Genomic DNA, 7,677 nt, shown 5'->3' with positions numbered 1-7,677 from the left:
CAGATGGGTAGTTTGCAAATATTTCATCTGATAAAAGTTGAGTGACTCCTGCTCTTTTCTGGTTTCCATTGACATCCCCTTATTTTCAGTCCATGTGTCTTCACAGGTGAAGTGTGTTTCTTGAAGGCAACAGATCATTTAATTCAGTCTTGTTTTTTTTTTTTCTTTTTCTTTTCTATTTGGCCACTCTTTGTCTTTCGATTGGAGAGTTTAGTCCAATTACATTCAATGTTAATATTGATAAGAAAGGACTTACTCCTGCCATTTTGTTGTTTGTTTTCTGGTTGTTCTGTGGTCTTCTCTTTCTTCTTTTCTTTCGCCCTATTTACCCTTCAGTGAAGGTGATTTTTCTCTTGTGATATAATGTAATTCATTACTTCTTGTGTGTGTGTATCTACTGTTTGTTTTTTTTTTTATTTGAGGTGACCATGAGGCTTGCAAATACTATCTTATAACCCATTATTTTAAACTGATAACAACTTAACATTGTTTATATAAGCAAACAAATGAAGAAACAAAAATAAAACTAATAAAAACTCAACATCTTAACTTTATCCTCCACTTTTTAACTTTTTGTAGCTTTCATTTATATCTTATTGTACTTATTGTATTTATGTCTTGAAAAGTTGTTATATTATTGTTTTTTATTGGTTTATTTAGTCTTTTTACTTAAGAATAGTTTATACACCACAGTTATGGTGTTATAATATTCTGTGTATTTCTGTGTACTTACTATTACTGATGAGTTTTGTACCTTCGGACAATTTCTTATTGCTCATTAGCATCCTTTTCTTTCTGGTTAAAGTACTGCTTTTAGCATTTCTTGTAGGACAGATCTGGTGTTGATGAACTCCCTCAGTTTTTATTTGCCTGGAAAAGTCTTTATTTTTCCTTCATGTTTGAAGGATAGTTTTGCTAGATATAAGATTCTAAATATGTCATGTCACTGCCTTCTGACTGAAAAACCTGCTGCCAGACACATTGGAGATCCACTGTATGTTATTTGTCTCTTTTTTTCTTGCTCCTTTCAGGATGTACTCTTTATTTTGATTTTTGAAAGTTTGATTATTAAATGCCTCGAAGTAGTCTTCTTTGGGTTAAATCTGCTTAGCGTTCTATAATTTTCTTGTTTATATAACCTTCTTGGATATTGATATCTTTCTCTAGGTTTGGGGAGCTCTCCGTTATTACCCCTTTGAATAAACTTTCTGCCCCTCTCTCTTTCTTGATCTCATCTTTCAGGCCAATAACTCTTAGATTTGCCCTTTTGATGCTATTTTCTAGATTCTGTAGGCATGCTTTATTGTGTCTTATTCTTCGTTCTTTTGTCTCTTCTGATGTGTATTGTCAAATAGCCCATCTTTGAGCTCACTAATTCTTTCTTCTGCTTATCAACTCTGCTATTAAAAGACTCTGAGGTATTCTTCAGTATGTCAATTACATTTTTCAGCTCCAGAATTTCTGCTTGATTCTTTTTAATTATCTCAATCTTTTTGTTACATTTATCTGATGCAATTCTGAATTCCTTTTCTCTGTTATCTTGAATTTCTTTGAGTTTCCTCAAAAGAACTATTTTGAATTCTCTGTGTAAAATGTCACATATCTTCGTTTCTCTAGGATTGGTCCCTGGTGCCTATTTAGTTCATTTGGTGAAGGCGTTTTCCTGGATTGTCTTCATACTTGTGGATGGTTATCTGTCTCCGGACATTGAATGAAGGGGGCCAGCCCCTCCACACCTGTGGATATTTCTCGTCAGGTGGGACGAGAGACTGAGAAAAGAAATAAGACACAGAGACAAAGTAAAGAGAAAGAACAGTGGGCCAAGGGGACCGGCACTCAGCATGTGGGGGACCAACGCTCAGCATGCAGAGGACCTGCACTGGTACTGGTCTCTGAGTTCTCTCAGTATTTATTAATTCCTGTTTTCACTATCTCAGCAAGAGGAATGCGGTAGGAGAGCAGGGTGATAGTGGGGAGAAGCTCAGCAAGAAAACATGTGAGCAAAGGACTCTGTGTCACAAATAAGTTCAAGGGGAGGTACTATGACTGGATGTGCATGTAGGCCAGATTTATGCTCTCCACCCAAACATCTCAGTGGAGTAAAGACTAACAAAGCAGCGTTGCTGCCAACATGTCTCGCCTCCCACCATAGGGCGTTTTTTCTCCTATCTCAGAATTGAACAAATGTACAATCGGGTTTTATACCAAGACGTTCCATTCCTGGGGCAGGCAGGAGACAGAGGGCTTCCTCTATCTTAACTGCAAGAGGCTTTCCTCTTTTACTAATCCTCCTCAGCACAGACCCTTCATGGATGTAGGGCTGGGGGACAGTCAGGTCTTTCCCATCCCCCGAGGCCATATTTCAGACTATCACATGGGAAGAAACCTTGGACAATACCTGGCTTTCCAGGGCAGAGGTCCCTGTGGCTTTCCACAGTGCATTGTGCCCCTGGTTTATCGAGACTAGAGAATGGCAATGACTTTTACCAAGCATACTGCTTGTAAACATTTTGTTAACAAGGCACATCCTGCACAGCCCTAGATCCCTTCAACCTTGATTCCATACAACACATGTTTTTGCAAGCTCAAGGTTGGGGCAAAGAGGTTGAGGCAAAGTTACAGATTAACAGCATTTCAGGGCAAAGCAATTGTTTAGGGTACAGGTCAAAATGGAATTTCTTATGTCTTCCCTTTCTACATATACACAGTAACAGTCTGATTTCTCTTTCTTTTCCCTGCAATTGAATGATTAGATATTTATTGTAGTCTTCATAGTCTGGGCTTGTTTGTCTTCATTCTTCTTGGGAAGAATTTCCAGGTATCTGAAAAAACTTAGATGTTGTGATCTAAGCTGTATCTGTATTATGGGACACCCCAAGCCCAGTAACACTGTGGTTCTTACAGATTCATAGAGGTAATGCCTTGATGGCCTTAGACAAGATCTGGAAGGATTCTCAGGCTTGTAAGTAAAAGACTCTTGTTCGCTCCTCTTAGTTTCTCTCAAACATAGAGTCTCTCTCTCTCTGTTCCAAACTGCCTAGAGTCGGGGGTGGAATGACAAAAACAGCCCTGTGGCCACCACCACTAGGATCGCACTGGTTCAGACCTAATCCAGCCCAGCACTGCATCTCACCTAAGGTCTGCTATAACCACTCCCTGGCTACCACCTATGTTTACGCAAGGCTCTGGGGCTGTAGATGGCAAAGCCAGCCAGGCGTGTTCTTCCCTTCAGGGGTCAAGTTCCTCTAAGCCCAGGGCAGGTCCAGAGGTACTGTTCAGGAGCCAGGGACTAGAGTCAAAAGCCTTAGAAGCCTACCTCATGTTCTATTGTACTGCGGCTGAGCCAGAACTAAAACCACAAGACATAGCTCTTCCCATTTTTCCCTCCTATTTTCAAAGGCAGAAGAGCCTTCTCCCATGGCCACCACCACCACAAGCCCATAGGGAGTACTACTGGGCTACCACCAATGTTTCCTTAAGGCCTGAGGGCTTTTCAGTCAGCTTGTGGTGAATAATGCCTCACCTGGGGCTCACCTTTTAGGGAAGTGGGTTCCCCCCTGGCCCAAGGAAGGTCCAGAAGTGCCATCCAAGAGCCAAGGCCTGGAATCGCAGACTCCCAAGAGCCCACTTTGTACTCTACCCCACTGTGGCAGAGCTGGACCTTAAGGTGCCAAAGTGCCCTTTATTTTTCCCTCACTTTTCTCAAGAAGAAGGAGTTTCTTACCATAGGCACCACCCCTGGGAATGTGCTAAGTCTCTCCTAAAGCCAGCAAGTCTCAGAGTCTCACCCAAGGCCCACAATTTACTACCTGGGTATTGCTGCTCACTATAAGGGCCCAAGGACTCTTCAGTTAGCAATTGATGAATCCTGGACTGGATCTTTCCTTTCAAGGCAGCAAGTTCCCCTCTTATGCAGGGTGTGTCTAGAAATGTCATCTGGTAGCTAGGTCCTGGAAAGGGGGTCTCATGACTCTGACTGGTGCCCTGTCCTACTGTCTTGCATCTTGGATACCAACCAAACTTGTAATGGCCATTGAAATAATGGTCATTATTTTTAATGGCCATTGAAATGATGGCCATTATTTTTAGTGGCAAAACTGCAATTACTTTTGCACCAAACTAATAGTACAACCTTTAGGAAAAACAGTATGGAGATTTTGCAAAGAACTAAAAATAGAACTACCCTTCAATCTAGCAGTCCAACTACTGAGTGCATACCCAAAGGGAAATAAATCATTATATCAAAAAGATTTGTATGTTTACCGCAGCACTATTCATAATAGCAAACATATGAAATCAACATATCTATTAATCTATTAGTACGACTGGACAAGTGTCCATCAATATATTAATACATAAAGAAAATGTAGTATATATACACAGTGGAATACTATTTGCCCATAAAAAATGAAATCATGTTATTTTTAGCAATATGGATGGAACTGAAAGTTATTATATTAAGTGAAATAAGCCAGGCACAGAAAGACAAATACATTCCCACTCATATGTGGCAGCTTAAAAAGTTGACTTTATGGAAGTAGAGAGTAGATTAATAGTTACCAGAGTCTTGGAATGGTGTGTGTTTGGGTAAAAAGGATGAAGGAGAAAGACAGGTAGCTTAATGGATATAAATATACAGTTCAGTAGATGGAATACATTCTAATGTTGGATAGCAGAGTAAGATAACTGTAGTTAACAACAATGTACTCTGTGACAGACTGAACTCTAACACACCTTTTCCTGATTTTTGAGCACTTCAAAGTTTGAAGAGAACGACTTCTGCTGACCTGGCTTAGGTTATGTGCAGTCATACACTGCAAAATGTTGTTTCAGTCAATGATGGCCTGCCTATATGACAGTGGTGCCATAAAATTATAATGGAGCTGAAAAATTCCTATCTCCTAGTGATGTTGTAGTTTTTGTAATGCCATAGTGCAACACATTACTCCCACGTTTGTGATAATGCTGGTGTGAACAGACATATTGTGCTGTTAGTCATATAAAAGTGTAGTACAAATAATTATGTACAGTACCTAATACTTGCTAATGATAAACAGCTATGTTACTGGTTTATGTATTTACTATACTTTTTAATCATGATTTTAGAGTGTACTCATTCTACTTATTAAAAAAAAAGTTACCTGTAAAACAGCCTCAGGCAGGTCTTTCAGAAGGTATTCCAGAAGAAGGCATTGTCATCATAGGAGGTGCATGTTATTGCCCTGAAGATTTTCCAATGGGAGAAGACGTTGAGGTGGAAGACAGTAATATTGATGATTCCGACCCTGTGTAGGCCTAGGCTAATGTGTGTCCTGGTGTGTTAGTTTTTAATAAAAACTTTTTAAAAGTTAAAAAAACTAAAAAAATTTAAAAAATAGAAAAACATGTATAGAATAATGACATAAAGAAAGAAAACATTTTTGTACAGCTGCACAATGTGTTTTAAGCTGTGTGATTGAATCAAAAGTTAAACATATTTAAAAGTTTATAGAGTAAAAACTTACATTAAGCTAAGATTAATTTATTATTGAAGGAAAAAATTATTTAGTTTATGAAGCCTATAGTCAAGTATAGTAATGTCCTAGGCCTTCACATTCACTCTCCACTCACACACTGACTCACTCAAGACAACTTTCAGTGTTGCAAGCACCATTCGTGTTAAGTGCCTTATACAGATGTAACTTTTTTAATTTTTTTGTATTTTGTACCACATTTTTTGTGAAACTTATGTTCTGGTTGGAGGCAGCTGATAATAAACCAATAAACCAAAAATTAAAAATCAGATAATTCAGATAATTGTCCAAAAAAATAAAATAAAGCTAGGTGAAAGAAAGTGACTGGTGTCTGCATGAGATTCGGTGACCTAGGAGGGTCTCCATGAGCAGGAATAGCAATTTGCCCCTGAATGCCAAGAAGGAGCCAGAAAAGAACTAGTTATAGTTGAGGGGAGGGGGAAGCATTCCATGAAGAAGGACTAGATAGTGTAAAGATTCGCCTAACAGGTTCTTCTCCTGAAATGGGAAGAATCTTGGCATATTCCTGTGGCTGGAGCAGAGTAGGTGAAGGAGAGGGAGGAGTGGGGCAATGTTTGAGGGTTGGAGGATAGACATCAGGTAGGGCAAGGAATGTGTAAGCCAGGGCCAGTTTGGTTTATATTTTAAGTTTGATTAGAAGCCAGTGAAGCTTTTTAATCAAGGAGTGACATGATCTGATTTTTTTTTCCTGCTAAACTTCCATGCCTTCCTTAAAGATTGTGGACTGTAAGTGTGAGAGCAGAAGTAGGAGAGACAGGTTAGGAGATCATTGTAGTGAACAGGCTGGTGGATGGCATTGGCTTAGATTAGCCATAGCAGAGGGAGTGAAGAAAAGCAGATGGAATTCAACACGTGTTTTTGGAAGCAGAGTTAAAATGAGCTTGTTGATGAGAAGAGAGTAATAAAAATAATGATAATAATGATAATATCTTTTAAAAGCCTACTATGTGCTGGGCACAGAGTAACTCACTCAATCTGCATAACCATACTCTGAAGTAGGTACTCTTATGAACCCTGTTTTACAAATGAAGAAACTAAAGGTAAAGTATCTAATTTTTAACAACTAAGTAAAAATAGTTATGTTTCAATTTTGGGTGGTGGTACTATTTGTTGATATGAGAAAAAAATGAAAGGAGAACAGGTTTAAGTGGAACAATAAAGAATTATCTTCTGGCCACGTTAAACTTGATGTATTTATTAGTTATCCAAGTGGAAGTGTCAAGTAGAAAGCTGATTATTCAGGTCTGATGATTTGGGAAGAAGTATTGTTAGGTCATGGGACTAGATGAAATCACCTAGGAAGAATATATAGAGAGAATCAAGAGGTACTGAAAGAGTCTTGGATCTGCCAAAGCTTAGAAATAGAAGAGAGGAGAAGGAGCCAACAAGAGTCCTGAAATAAAGACCAGCCAAATGGAGAAAGAGAGAGGAAAGTTTTCACAACTGCTAGCAGGAGGGAGGGTCTCGAAGTACAACTCGTCCACCCCTGGTGATTAACTGATGTTTTCTGGGCACATAGATTTCTTGTGAGAAAATATGGATGGAGGGAGAGGAATATGTGGTTGGGGTAATGCAGAGGTTAGCAAGAGTGGTCAAAATTAGACAGGTTACAGGTAAACAAGTCCAGGAAAGTATGGTCTGCAGTTGAAGTTTAGCAAGGAAACAGTCAATTTTAGCAAGTTCTGATGAGTATATGCCATGATTTTGGGTTTAGCAAGATAACTGAGTTCAAGAGCTTGCAAAAGTATTGCAGAAAATATCTCAAGCAGTTCCCACCCCCGCCCCAACAAAGGGTTGTAGGAAAAGAAGAGAAAGTCTGACATCATCACCAAGAATGTAAGAGAAAAGATTTTCAAAAAGAAGGGATTGGTCAGTGTGTTGACTTTGCAGAGAAAAAATGAGATAAGAACAGAGAGGTGGTACTCGGAGTTGTCAGTGTGGAGGTCACTGTTGATCTCACAGTGTCTCAGTTGAGTGGCTAGAAAGGAAGCTTGATTATGGTATGCTGAAGAAATGGGAGTTGAAGTGGAGATAGCAACTAAAGGAAATTCCTTCAAAATGTAGCTTCATATATACATATATGCATTTGTATACTTACTGGCCCCTTTAATGTACAAATTGTTGCTTGCTTGCTAGAGATATG

This window comes from Macaca mulatta, chromosome 1 (assembly GCF_049350105.2).
Source record: "Macaca mulatta isolate MMU2019108-1 chromosome 1, T2T-MMU8v2.0, whole genome shotgun sequence".
Classification (NCBI taxonomy): Eukaryota; Metazoa; Chordata; class Mammalia; order Primates; family Cercopithecidae; genus Macaca; species Macaca mulatta.
This window is presented reverse-complemented; position numbering follows the sequence as displayed.